This window comes from Ambystoma mexicanum, chromosome 3p (genome assembly GCF_040938575.1).
Source record: "Ambystoma mexicanum isolate Mex_15411 chromosome 3p, UKY_AmexF1_1, whole genome shotgun sequence".
Taxonomy (NCBI): Eukaryota; Metazoa; Chordata; class Amphibia; order Caudata; family Ambystomatidae; genus Ambystoma; species Ambystoma mexicanum.
The window spans coordinates 1,085,946,583-1,085,960,615 of NC_090925.1; the positions used below are offsets into that span (position 1 = coordinate 1,085,946,583).

General features: G+C 48.8%; 1 protein-coding gene across 3 annotated transcripts in view; it reads right to left on the reverse strand.

The window, feature by feature from the left end:
• SH3RF2 (SH3 domain containing ring finger 2) overlaps nt 1-14,033 on the reverse strand; it is a 274,927-nt gene that overhangs the window by 69,469 nt on the left and 191,425 nt on the right. The window lies entirely within an intron of this gene.

Sequence of the window (14,033 nt, forward strand, 5' to 3'; positions counted from 1 at the left end):
TTGCTTCATACAACTGTACAGCAATGCTGGGGAGAGCACCAGGGAGGTGATTGGAATGTGGGGGGGGGGGAGAGCAGCATTCATGGAAGGAAAACGTTCTATGCCAACCCTCCTTTAAATTGTAGAGCTAAATGTCTCGGATTGCTGCCTGCTGATACACTCACTACCAGGGGCATACAGAAGGGGGCGGTGTAAGGGCTTGCGGCTCCTCGTGCTCTCCATGAAGGATTCTTTAAGGAACAACAGCAAAGATCCTCCTCCTCCTCCACTCGGCGTCTGGCAATCAGTCTCGTTGTAGGGGAGGAAGTTACCATCAGGCATAGGCTCGGGAAGAGGGAAAAGTTCCCCTCTCGCTGGCGTGAAGCCATGAGGAGAGATGGCAGCGTATGATTTTTATTTGATTTGATGACGGCACAATAATAACACAGCTGTGCCGGCCCGCATGGAACACTGGCGGCCACTCTAAGAGCAGAGAATGTGCAGCATGCAGGGCAAATTCAACTCCATTATGTAAGCAATAAATCCCGAACTGGGGGGCATTACCACACCAGGTTATGCCCTGCGGCCGCAGTTACAGGCCCGAGAGAAGGTCTAGTCATGGAATGTGTTGCACTGTTCTGGAGGAGTTGGCTTTACTAGTTTTAAAGTCAGCATTTATGTGTATGTCCTAATTCCTCTTGGGATCCCTACACTGGGCCTCATTAATAGTTCCTATTCCTAGGCCCTCTTAATTGGGATTTGGTGACTGCCACTGAGGGAGTGAACTTTGGGGGCTGAGCAGGAAAAAGGGGAGCAAGTGCTTGAGCCTAGGAGAGGGGGACATGAGTCTAGCTGTGCTATTCCTGTTAGCTGGCTCTGCAAGATCCATGTGACATTTGAGTGCGAGACCGTCATGAGTGCTGATGGCGGAGTCGCTGATACTCCGGACAATCTGGCTACTTTGAGCATCGCTAGTTCCTTAAAAGGAACCAGACAGTCTCTCATGGTTCCTCTACCTGGTGGGAGGTGCCCTGAAAAGCCTTCTGTGCTGTGCTGCTATGGCAGTGTTCCCCTTTACCAAATGTACCCCCAAACCAAGCTAGAGGAGGAATAAGCAACCGTCCACCCGTCTTCAACTCAACAGTCTGTAGATCAGCGGCTGAGGCCTTCACAGACATATCCACTGATGCGCCTACTTGCCTGCCCGCTAGAGGTGACAACAGTAAAACTCGCCCTGGCATTGGGCAGCTGTGCAGTAAGGCAAGCAATGTAGGTCAGCGGTGGTAAGCCGGCCAACCTTCCTCTCAGACCTCATTGTTAGTTTTTAAGGGCAAACTGCAGCTGCTATTTCTACTGTTTTATTTTTAAAGGCAGATCACATAGTATAATTCATGCATATCAATGTATCATCCCCTTTTAGGCAGTTTGTGCTTCGGATGCCATATGGAGTAATCGAGTTGGTGATGCTTATGATGTAAGGCATTAGGAAAGGCAATAACTAAGGTTCAGGAAATGCCAGCTCCTCCTCATATTATTTGTGTTCCCCCATACTCTTTAAACCATTTAAATATACTCACTTTGGAAATCTAATATCACATTTCTGGTAAATCTTCATGGTGGGCAGGAGAGCGGCAAAGTTTTTATAAAAAATGTCTAAACTGCCTAATTTTCCAGAGGGGGTTCCTGGGGTTTTCCCTAACACCCCAGGTGGGGACACTCCTGTGGACTGCCAGGTATAATACCCTACAGACATTTGAACTGCAATGTGACAGTCATTGTGGGCCCCTGCCCCCACTAACTCAGGGGGATGCCTAGTGGTCTCAGTGGCCTCCCCTAAGTCACCCAAAATCTGGCCCCACCTCCCAGCGCATCTCTCACTCCAGTGTCAGGCCGCACTGAGAGAACATTCTGGAGGAGCTGCTGGGAGGATAACTAGAGGGTGCCACTGTCCTAAAGAGTATGGACAGGCAGAATTATAAAGTGAAATTGTAAAAGTGAACAAACTGTCTACTGTTGATTCATATTTCAGTATTTGACTGTCACTGTTATGCCAGGTCACTGTTACCAACAGGCATATGCAGTGTGGCATTCACTTGGCTCAGATGGAAGGTTTCAATGCTGCGGCGTGCCATATCATAAGGGAAGTCCTCTTAGATGCACCTGCCCCGTTGGAGATCCTAGTAGGGAAGATGAGGATCACAGGCGGGATTCCCAGACAGGGTGACAAGTGTGTCATGCTGTGCTATGGCACTCCGAGTTCTGAGGGGAATGGCCCAGCCACCGAGATCCAGGGAGAAGAGCCTACTATGAAAATATCCATCAGGTAACGGGCCTGGGCTTATGCCCGCCAATCCACCCATTGACGTCACAACAGAGGGGTGGGAGGCTCGGCTACTAACCACTACAGGAGTTGTGGCAATAAATGCCATGCTGAAGTAGACCAGTTCTCCACCACCTAAATATGGACATTATGCCCAATTGAGAACCCTTTTCAGAGGAACAACCTGTCGCTAATGGAAAGACAATTAAGAGGTGTGGGCTGATCAAAATACCCATAACCTGACAGCCTGGTGACTAGGTGATTATTAAATAAGAAAGGGTCATTGAAGCTGTACGGGGGCCAGTGTTGAAGGCCATTCAATCTGTGTTCAACACCAATGCTGATCCTAGAGCTCAAAAAGTCATGGATGCTAGCAAGGGACCGTTTGTGAACACCGGACATGGCACTGAGCTGGTGGCGCTGCTACTCACCAGAGGCAAGGATGAGAGACTGAAAAAAGAAATGAGTGTTGCTCAAGACAACTTCTTTGGGGCAGAAGGTCTACACATGATGGTTCAACTGTGACTAAAGCAGCGACTGACAACCCCACCTGCTGGCCTGGAACTCTCTAGCGAGATCTGCATTGTTGAGGGAGCAATTGATAGAGGCAGCCCTTTGGTCATTCACTGCAAGAAGAGGACGTCATCTCAGAGGCCCCATAGGGTTGACACCAGCTGTTTTGGAAACTCCATAAGATGGGGCAGTGATTGCAAACTAAGCTGGCAACCCATGAGAATGGACCCTCTTAGTTGGATAGAGGAAGGGACTCTGCACCACATTCCAGCAGCAGCCCTGGGAGTATCAGTTCTGAAGTGTGCAGTAGCCCTGAAAGTATCGGTTCTGAAGAATGCAGCAGCCCTGAGAGTATCAGTTCTGAAGAGTGCAGCAGCCCTGAAAGTATCGGTTCTGAAGAATGCAGCAGCCCTGAGTGTATCAGTTCTGAAGAGTGTAGCAGCCTTGAAGAGTGCAGCAGCCCTGGGAGTATCAGTTTTGAAGAGTGCAGCAGCCTTGAAGAATGCAGCAGCCCTGAGAGTATCAGTTCTGAACAGTGCAGCAGCCATGGGAGTATCAGTTCTGAAGAGTGCAGCAGCCCTGAAAGTATCAGTTCTGAAGCCTGCAGCAGCCTTGAAGAGTGCAGCAGCCCTGGGAGTATCAGTTATCAAGAGTGCAGCAGCCCTGAGAGTATCAGTTCTGAAGGGTGCAGCAGCCTTGAAGAATGCAGCAGCCCTGAGAGTATCAGTTCTGAACAGTGCAGCAGCCGTGGGAGTATCAGTTCTGAAGAGTGCAGCCACCCTGAGAGTATCAGTTCTGAAGAGTGCAGCAGCCTTGAAGAGTGCAGCAGCCCTGGGAGTATCAGTTCTGAAGAGTGCAGCAGCCCTGGGAGTATCAATTCTGAAGAGTGCAGCAGCCTTGAAGAATGCAGGAGCCCTGAGAGTATCAGTTCTGAAGATTGCAGCAGCCTTGAAGAATTCAGCAGCCCTGAGAGTATCAGTTCTGAACAGTGCAGCAGCACTGGGAGTATCAGTTCTGAAGAGTGCAGCAGCCCTGAGAGTATCAGTTCTGAAGAGTGCAGCCACCCTGAGAGTATCAGTTCTGAAGAGTGCAGCAGCCTTGAAGAGTGCAGCAGCCCTGGGAGTATCAGTTCTGAAGAGTGCAGCAGCCCTGGGAGTATCAATTCTGAAGAGTGCAGCAGCCTTGAAGAATGCAGGAGCCCTGAGAGTATCAGTTCTGAACAGTGCAGCAGCCCTGGGAGTATCAGTTCTGAAGAGTGCAGCAGCCTTGAAGAGTTCAGCAGCCCTGAGAGTATCCTTTCTGAAGAGTGCAGCGGCCTTGAAGAGTTCAACAGCCCGAGAGTATCCTTTCTGAAGAGTGCAGCAGCCTTGAAGAGTGCAGCAGCCCTGAGAGTATCCTTTCTGAAGAGTGCAGCAGCCCTGGGAGTATCAGTTCTGAAGAGTGCAGCAGCCTTGAGAGTATCCTTCTGGGCAAGCAACCCTGCTTCCTTTCTTTTCTATGTGCAACAGAAGCTCAGATTGTAACAGCAGTCACGCACCGGGCCTTGCAGTATGACAACTTCCTATTTGCTCTTCCTATAACCTGACAGCCTGGTGACTAGGTGATCATTAAATAGGAAAGGGTCATTGAAGCTGTACGAGGGCCAGTGTTGAATGCCATTTAATCTGTGTTCAACACCAATGCTGATCCTAGAGCTCAAAAAGTCATGGATGCTAGCAAGGGACCGTTTGTAAACACCGGACATGGCACTGAGCTGGTGGCGCTGCTACTCACCAGAGGCAAGGATGAGAGACTGAAAAAAGAAATGAGTGTTGCTCAAGACAACTTCTTTGGGGCAGAAGGTCTACACATGATGGCTCAACTGTGACTAAAGCAGCGACTGACAACCCCACCTGCTGACCTGGAAATCTCTAGCGAGATCTGCATTGTTGAGGGAGCAATTGATAGAGGCTGCCCTTTGGTCATCGACCGCAAGAAGAAGACATCATCTCAGAGGCCCCATAGGGGTGACACCAGCTGTTTTGGAAACTCCATAAGATGGCGCAGTGATTGCAAACTAAGCTGGCAACCCATGAGAACGGACCCTCTTAGTTGGATAGAAGAAGGGACTCTGCACCACATTGCGGCAGCAGCCCTGGGAGTATCAGTTCTGAAGAGTGAAGCAGCCCTGAAAGTATCAGTTCTGAAGAATGCAGCAGCCCTGAGAGTATCAGTTATGAAGAGTGCAGCAACCCTAGAGCATCTGTTCTGAAGAATGCAGCAACCCTGAGAGTATCAGTTCTGAAGAGTGCAGCAGCCTTGAAGAGTGCAGCAGCCCTGGGAGTATCAGTTCTGAAGAGTGCAGCAGCCCTGATAGTATCAGTTCTGAAGAGTGCAGCAGCCTTGAAGAATGCAGCAGCCCTTAGAGTATCAGTTCTGAAGAGTGCAGCAGCCTTGAAGAGTGCAGCAGCCCTGGGAGTATCAGTTCTGGAGAGTGCAGCAGCCCTGAAAGTATCAGTTCTGAAGAGTGCAGCAGCCTTGAAGAATGCAGCAGCCCTCAGAATATCAGTTCTGAACAGTGCAGCAGCCCTGAGAGTATCAGTTCTGAACAGTGCAGCAGCCTTGAAGAATGCAGCAGCCCTGAGAGTATCAGTTCTGAACAGTGCAGCAGCCCTGTGAGTATCAGTTCTGAAGAGTGCAGCAGCCCTGAGAGTATCAGTTCTGAAGAGTGCAGCAGCCTTGAAGAGTGCAGCAGCCCCGAGAGTATCAGTTCTGAAGAGTGCAGCAGCCTTGAAGAATGCAGCAGCCCTGAGAGTATCAGTTCTGAATAGTGCAGCAGCCCTGGGAGTATCCGTTCTGAAGAGTGCAGCAGCCTTGAAGAGTTCAGAAGCCCTGAGAGTATCCTTTCTGAAGAGTGCATTGGCCTTGAAGAGTTCAACAGCACTGAGAGTATCCTTTCTGAAGAGTGCAGCAGCCTTGAAGAGTTCAGCAGCCCTGAGAGTATCCTTTCTGAAGAGTGCAGCAGCCCTGGGAGCATCAGTTCTGAAGAGTGCAGCAGCCTTGAGAGTATCCTTCTGGGCAAGCAACCCCGCTTCCTTCCTTTTCTATGTGCAACAGAAGCTCAGATTTTAACAGCAGCCACACACCGGGCCTTGCAGTATGCCAACTTCCTATTTGCTCTTCGACCACAGACTGTACATGGTCACCAAATTCACTCCCTCTTATTATCACTCTGCTGTTTCTCGCCAAGACCCTTTGAAACGCCTTACAGTTTTTTTGTCTCCACCAGTTCACCTCTTTTTCATTTTATCCCACCCTCAGGATTTTTTTTTTAAATTAGCACAAATGTTTTGTGTATTTTTGGGCTCAGCTAAAGACATGCTGTGTGAAGTGAGATGTAGAAGTTCTGCCCTAAAATGACTACTAAGAACCACATTTCTCTACACCCACCATACCGCTGCCAGTGGCTGACCTGGTCGCCCCGGTTTCTCTGGGCACGCAGAGCCCAGAAGCGATGCCGTAGAGCTTACGGTTGATGTTGAGCGCTACCATGGCCGAAGCTTCCCTGCACACATTTACGACCTCGTTGCAGCTATGACGGTAACAGTAAACACCAGCAGCATTGTAATAACTCCCATTTTCAATATACCACCTAATTACAGGTTGGGCCTGGATGGGATATTGGGATAGGTGTGCAGGAAACGTACCGCATGCAGTAAGCATAGTACTTTCCGAGCGCCCTCTGACATACATATTCGGCATTACCTCACAAAAAAAAACGAATGACAAAACGACGAGGACGAAGACAACACATTTTTTGATCGAATTTTTCAGCTTTCTTTTCATAAAAAATAGATGGGATGTGGCGTAAGGGAATATATTAAGGTAGGGGCATGGAAGGGGGCCTGCGTGGGGGGTGGGAGGTCTCCCCCCGCATTAAAAACAAGAAGTGAAAAGGCATTTTGGAAATTTGATTACAAAAATGTTGGGTTTTTTCATCTTCGCTAATTTTAATTCAGTATTTCAACGTAGAACCAAATATTTAATGTGATGCCACCTAAAATGAGGTGGCCTTTTTAAAATAGGCAGAATTGAAAATACCCCTTATTTTTACCATTGCCACCATGGGCCTCATTACGAGTCACCCGGTATGGAAATAACGGTGGCGGTAAACCCGCTGCCACCGTTGTTTCCATACTGGGTGATCTCGAGTCCTGCAGGCGGAGGTGTCATTCCCGCCAGGTCTGACCTGGCGGGTTTAACATTGCCCGCCTGCAGGGGGACGTGGAAACACTGGCACCATCACGAGATGGTGCCGGTGTTTCCATGGTCCCCATTCCCATTGAGTCCTAACTGACTCAATGGGAATGGGGATTTATCGAATTCCACCTCCGGAATTCCCGGGTCATAATGTCCCGGTAATTCCGGGAATCACGGAGGCGGAATGGTAATACGAGTCTGGCGGTAACCGAGCCAGAAAAACCGAGGCCCCATATGTTTAATGAGACCCCTGTTCCTCTCGATTTTCAGATGAATGATACATTGGGCTAGAGTTTGGGAATCAATCCTTTCCTGTAATGCGAGAGACTTCTGATCAATGAAAATCATCCTGGACTAAGAACCAGAAGATATTTTCCCACTGGTCTCTTTACTCAGGCTGGCCTTTTCCCCTTGCACCACTACTCTGTCATATCGAAGCACCTGACATTTTGATTTTTATAGGCTCTCCTTTTGTTGGGTTGCCAAAGGACGAAGGGTCAATATTGATCTTTGGTAAGGCTTCTAACGTAGCAGGAGGACCGTCACAGCTCTTCTGTTTCTCTTCTTGGCTCCTTGCCTCCAGGAGTGCCAGTTCCTGCTCCTCTGGTTCTTGAAGACTGATCCAGAAACCAGTCTTCAGATAGGGCTTTTTTATGCCTTCAGCTCTGCCCCCTCCCCGCCCCAAAAAGGGGTTTGGCACTGCCTTGCATAGTTCTGGCGCCCTCACATGGGTGCGAAGTGGTGTCAGGGAAGGAATGTCTGTTTCTTCATGATAATGAAGATAGGGGCATTTTAGGGCAATCCAGTCTTGCCAAAAGTGAAATTGGAGTATTTCAAACGAGGCTGGTGCCTCTGTAAGGTTGGCAGGGCTGAAGGAGAATCTGGCATACCTGCTGTGGAGGCTGGCGTGTACATTTCAAACTACAGGTTCACATTCTGAATACCATAGTGGGCTAATGCACCTGGCACCAAGGTCTGCGTTGAACCCGCAAATCACACATTTGTTATCTTAGTAAGTTAGCTCTTTTGGTCTAAGCACCCTCTGTAGCTAACTCTGTCACCTGTAGGCTAATATTATTATCAATAACATGCTTTGAGGGCTATCCTGAAATGAATCTCAGACTCACCCACAGATCCCTGGTTGCCATGGTTGTGGTGTTCCACTGAGACAGGGAACGATTAATTCTGTTCCAATCTCCAGCAGGACCCAGAAGGTTTGCAGCAATGATCCAGATTTTTATCCTGATTTCATGACAGCTGCATTAATAGCCTGGCTACATTTGTTTACATGCTCCATGAGCTTAGAAACTCTGAGCTCTAAAACTCTGGTGTCCGTAACCTGCTCTCCGACAGTCTGCCACAGGTATGATACTTTCTGAGATTCTGTTCTCTCTGTCCTGATCTCCGTAACCCGGCACTTCAAGACACGCTCACTGTATCTGCGAGACTGCTCTACATATCCGGCTCTCTGAGTCTGCATATTGCCATTGAGCACCACAAAGCTCCACAACTTCCTAGTCCTTCATCACTGTTCTGCAGACAGTGGTGTCGCCTGTCAGACCCTCCAACTTGGAAAGAGGGGGTCCTGTGCTGAGTCTAAGTATCAGCGAGGGCTCAGATTAACCTAATTTCCACTTGCCCCCTCCTACAACCCCATTGAGTTTCACCATTCTTCTGCATTAGCTCCACACCACAGGTACAACGTTTCGGAGGTGCTCCTGCCCAGCTCCTAGTGATTCTAGGCCGCTCACCTTTCCGGTGAACTTTTATCCACCCCATGGCATAATTGGAAAGTGGTTGGATTGGTTAAGTGCTTCCATCCCTTTCTGTGTGGACATGTTATGGTATCAAATATTGATACTGCGGCCATCACTGTTAGGAAATCGACCATCTGTATGCTGGGTGTGCGCTCGCCTGGGCTTTTTGAAATTTTAAATGAAATTGAATAATGGTAGATCAAATTCCGGAAAAAGTGTGTGGTTAATCCACACACATTTTCCTATGCTCACTGCATGACATACACATAGACCTGTGTACTCTGGGTGGACACAGCCTACAGGCGTCATCCCCCCGTCACATTTAGTTGGAATATGACAGCCAAGAGTACATCAAGGCATCTCAGAATAAGGAAGGCAAAACCTTCCTCCTGCTATGCCAGCCTAATTAACTAACAAAGTTTTGGTGGATCTGCCCTATCCCTTGTTAGCTGCTAGTGGCAGCTTTACATACTAATCAGAGTTCATTCAAACAGGACCATGGGAGGCCTGGTCACAGGACTAACAATGGACAGGAAAACCCCAACAACCTTTGATATCCACTGTGTCAACTTGAGGCCAGCTCTCACCTCTCAGTATCAAGGGAAAGTGACTTGTCATGTCCGAGACTATGTATTTACAGTAGTCATCCCCACAGGGGGTCACCATTCAGAACGTACGAAAGAGACCTAAAGTATGGTCTAGGCGCAGCTTCAAGGGAGACCTGCCGCTTTAATCAGGAACCAGAGAGAGCCCAATTAACTAGAGAGACCCTTTGATCCACAACAGACACGAAGATGGCTGGGACATACATGTTTTCACCCCTTTACCTTTTCTGTTGCAAAGCACTCTGGTTATGACCTCACACATACAGGAGATGGTTGGTGGAGACCCAGGATTGGTTAATTAACGTAGGCTTAGCCTACACCAATCACTTGGACCCATTTGGCTTTAAAAGAGGGATGAGTGCCTCTTTTGGCAGATCACCTGAAGAGCTTGCGAGGAGTAACAAGAAGAACTATTTTGGACCCTGGCTGAAGGTACAGTCTGCCTTACAGCTTCCGCCAGTGAAGGAAGGCCAGGATTTCCAAAGAGGGAAGCAAGATCCCTCCCCTAAACATCACCCAGGGAACAGAGGGAGATACTGAATCCAGATGACACTCTAGAAGCTCCAGAACCGGTACCCAGCCAGTACACAGCATGCCCTGCTGGGCTCTGCAAGCAAGCTTCCTAGGTGGGAAGTGCCAGAGAGTCTCTGATCCAAAGCAAGGATGGTTCATTGTCATTCCATCGCCCCATTTTATTTCGCAGCATTTTTTGCCACTGATTTTTTGCTGCAAAAACTCTTTGAATTTGTTTTGTTGTTGAGGAGGGGGTTCCCCCAAACCACCTTCCCACCCATTAACAATCTAGTCTCCACACCCCCTTACACCTTATATCCCTCTGCCCACCCCCATATTTTTTGATGTTTTTTAGTGGTAAAAAAATTGGCGGCAGAAAATGCTGCGAAAAAAAACGGTGATGAATGACATCGCAGCCCAAGGACAAGGCTGTTGCCCGCAACACTCTCCTCAGCTTTGGTCCATCTGCCTTAAATGATGACACAAGCCCAGTGAAGAAGCTAGGAGGAGTGTATCGACAAGCATCACAAAGAGTCCACTACAGCTGCAACCGGCTGCTCCGCTGACTGTGGTCACGCCAAATTCGCTAACGTCTTCTGCGACGCCTCGACCAGTGCTTCAGACCCGCCAATCAGCACTGAGACAACGATTCATGACCCCGAACCACTGTGTAGGCCAGCCTGCAGCCGTCCGTCCAGCCTCGCTCACCGAACTGCCTGCTGCCTAACACCAGCAGCTGTCTCCCGCCTTGAGCTCTGTTGCAGGTGCTGCGAAGCACCCTGAAACCGACTCAACCCTGTTGAGCACCAAGAACTTCTACAAGCACAAGGTACATTGTGGTTCTGTCCCCCTGGTCCTTCTCCGAAGGCCCATAGTGACATTTTACGAACCATTGCCCCCTTTGTGTTGAAACCAAGTATCCTTGAACTATTCGATTAATTACTTTACCAACTACCCTCCTGTCAGTATCCAGAGTGTATCCCTTTTCCTTCTTGAAACTGTCTGTCCTTTCCATTCCTTTACAGGGTGGGTTGCATGTGTAGTGTGCTAGAACTGTTTGTTGTGATAATAATAAAGTAGATATTTGTGTACAACCTTGACTGGACAGTCCCTTTTGTCATTGGGTAATAATTCTATTTTCGCTGTGGTGCAACTAACCAACAATCCAAGACCTTGCAGAGATAAGCCTGCTGTTCAGTCCATGTTACTCAAATTGGACAAGGATGTTTATAATTGACTTGTGTTTCCAATCTGTTCTAATCACTTTTGGTGTACTAGAGGTGTGGGGCTGATTGATAGTTTAGAAACCGATACTCATCTCTGGACCACTGGTGTCCCAGAAGTTGATTCGTCACAATCACCACCATGGTGGTCTTCCAGAGTCCGAACCTTATCCAAGATGCAGCGTACTGTGACCTGATATGGTCAGTTTAATTGGACATTTTCAGACTGGCCCAGCTTTTGTTACCAGGCTGTAGCCTGAAGCAACATTCAAGTCCAAACAGACACTGCCTACTCCAGGGATCAATATTGCAGTGCCTCCCTCCTGCTCTCCTGCCCCACACCTGCTCTTCTTTGTAGCAGCCGTTATTGTCAGTATTGTACGAACGGACCAAAAAAAAGGTCAGACTCTACGAAAAGTCCGAAAAATGCATACCACCAAAGGTTCGAACACCAAATGTTGGAACCTTTGGTGGCATGCATTTTAGGTAAGTTAAAAAAAAAAAGACTACAGGGGTGTCCCCCGCTCACCATTCTATACAGTATAGTGAGCGGGGTTTGGGGGGGACACCCCCGCTGCACACCCGACAAAGAAAAGAAAAACTGTCTAGTATAGTGAGCAGGGTCCTGCAGGAAACACCCCCGCAGCACATGCAAGAAAAAAATAAAAATAAACGGGGGCTGCAAGGGTTACAGTATAGTAAGCAGGGGTTGCGGCGGAAACCCCTGCCGCTGCGCCGTTAAAAAAAAGAAAAGGACCCTGCGGCGCCGGTTACCGATCATGGAAGTGAAAGGGAACTGGCGCTGCAGGGATACAGCGTGAAGAAAAGGTAAGTAGGGTTTGGTTATGTTGGGGGTGTGTTGAGGCTGTGGGTGGGGGGTGTGTTGTGGGTGTGGGTGGGGGTGTGGGTATGCAGTGGTTTGCAGTGTATGTTCGCATGGGAAATGTACAAACCTTTTGAGGTGCGTACATTTCTCATGCAAACTTTTCCATCACTGACTTTTCCGTGACGTAAAAATCGCGCAAATCCGTTATTGTCAACCTGACACTTGCTATTCCTGAATTTTGTTCAGGACACCATAGCTACCCTTTGCATTTGTAATTTTCCTCTGCTCCTCTGGCATTAATTGAACATCTTGCTAACGCCCTTTGGTATGGTTCAGGAATGGATGTAAATGTATGCCATTTGTGATGGACGGTCTTGGGTGTCAGCGCTAAAGTAATGAACTGATATCATGCCCGTGTTTGCCATGCCGATTGATTGCTATGTACATTCAATGTGGTGCAAGTGCAAATAACAGATAAAGAAATGGATATGTTCAGCAAGGGGCGGCTCCAAAGCCTCTTGAATGTATTAGTTGATGGCAAGCTGCCACATGTTTATTCAGCTCCCAAACGCACACAATCACCTCCGGGCCTAAGCCTACCGTAGGCACATTCCATGATATCTGTTCCCTGCTTTAGTTCCTTTGAACCAAATAGCATGAAAGGAAAACATGTGATTGTGCAGTGCAGGCCTCTAATCCCCTAAACTCTTCCACTTATCTCCCCACTGCTGAGGCTGATACAGAACACACACCAATGAGTCACTGGGCTACCTACTTTCCCACGGAAATCAAAGGCAAGCAATTGCAACAGCCAGCCAGGAACGTGGTGGGTTGGGGAGGAGCTGGGGGAGGGGTCTGCTGTGTTCTTACTAAGCAACACAACGAACTAAAAAACACACACTGGGCCTCATTAGGAGTATGACGGAAAGGCAATAACGGCGCCGGTATTGCTACCGACACCATTGGTACCGTACCGCTATACTAGGACTTCTGCTCGCGGGTGCCCTTGCAGCCACCTGGTCTGACCAGGTGTCCATACCGGCACCCGCGAGCAGAACATGATGGTAACAACGGTACCGTTATAAATGGTACCGCTGCTACCAACCTCCCCATTCCCATTGAGCCCTATGGGGGCACAAATGGGAATGGGGACGTACCGGTTCCGGCACCCGCGCAACAGGAATTACCGTGTCCGCCGAGGTCGGAATGGCCCGGTGATTCCCCTTTCGCGCAACCCAGAGCCGGACCCGAGTTTGGGGGTAGGCTTCCTGGTAAAACCGGCAAGGCTACCTCCAACCTCGTAATGAGGCCCACTGTCTTTACAAGTTAGCCAACAAACATAGCCCGATGTCAGGAGCTCTTAGAAGACCAACAGAAACAGGAAACCCTCCATGTTGGCCTTCATGTACTGGCTGAGAGAACCCGCCCAACAATGGGGTTGATTTCCTGGCAGAGAACCTTCTAACAGTGTCACATTTCTTATTATTCTCTTATGTAACTGGTCATAAACATAAAACAGACATTTGCGGAAGAGAGCACCTGATAGGCTGCAGAGAGTGTCCTGAGAGCTACGCTCTAAGTCCGTAGTAGCATGAAGGACGGAATCCTTTAAGGGCCAACTGTCACATTGCCCGGGAGCTGCCCATCACTATGAAAATACCTTTAAATGTGGAAGGAAGGCCATGGGGTCCACACTTCCAGTGCAGGGGCTGTCAGGCCCCTCTTAACATTTGTAGCAGGAATGCGTTCCATTGAGTCAATGCCCTGCCGCACATAGCACAGACAAGCAAGGAAGACTGCATTAAGGTGGGATATTGGGCTTTATGCCCCTGGGCCCATCAGAGCTTCAAGAGGGAATCCAAATGGGTGCCACGAAGCTTGCCTCGTACCCGCTGGCATGTTGCCATGGTTCTGAAATGGACTTTCTCCATTTAAATGTAAAGACATGAAGGCCATCTGGACTAAACCAATCCTTGCAGCATTTCCCTGTCTCCAAAATATCACGTATATAGGTGGGCACCTCTGAACTGCCACATGCACAATGGCCAGGCATGGGTA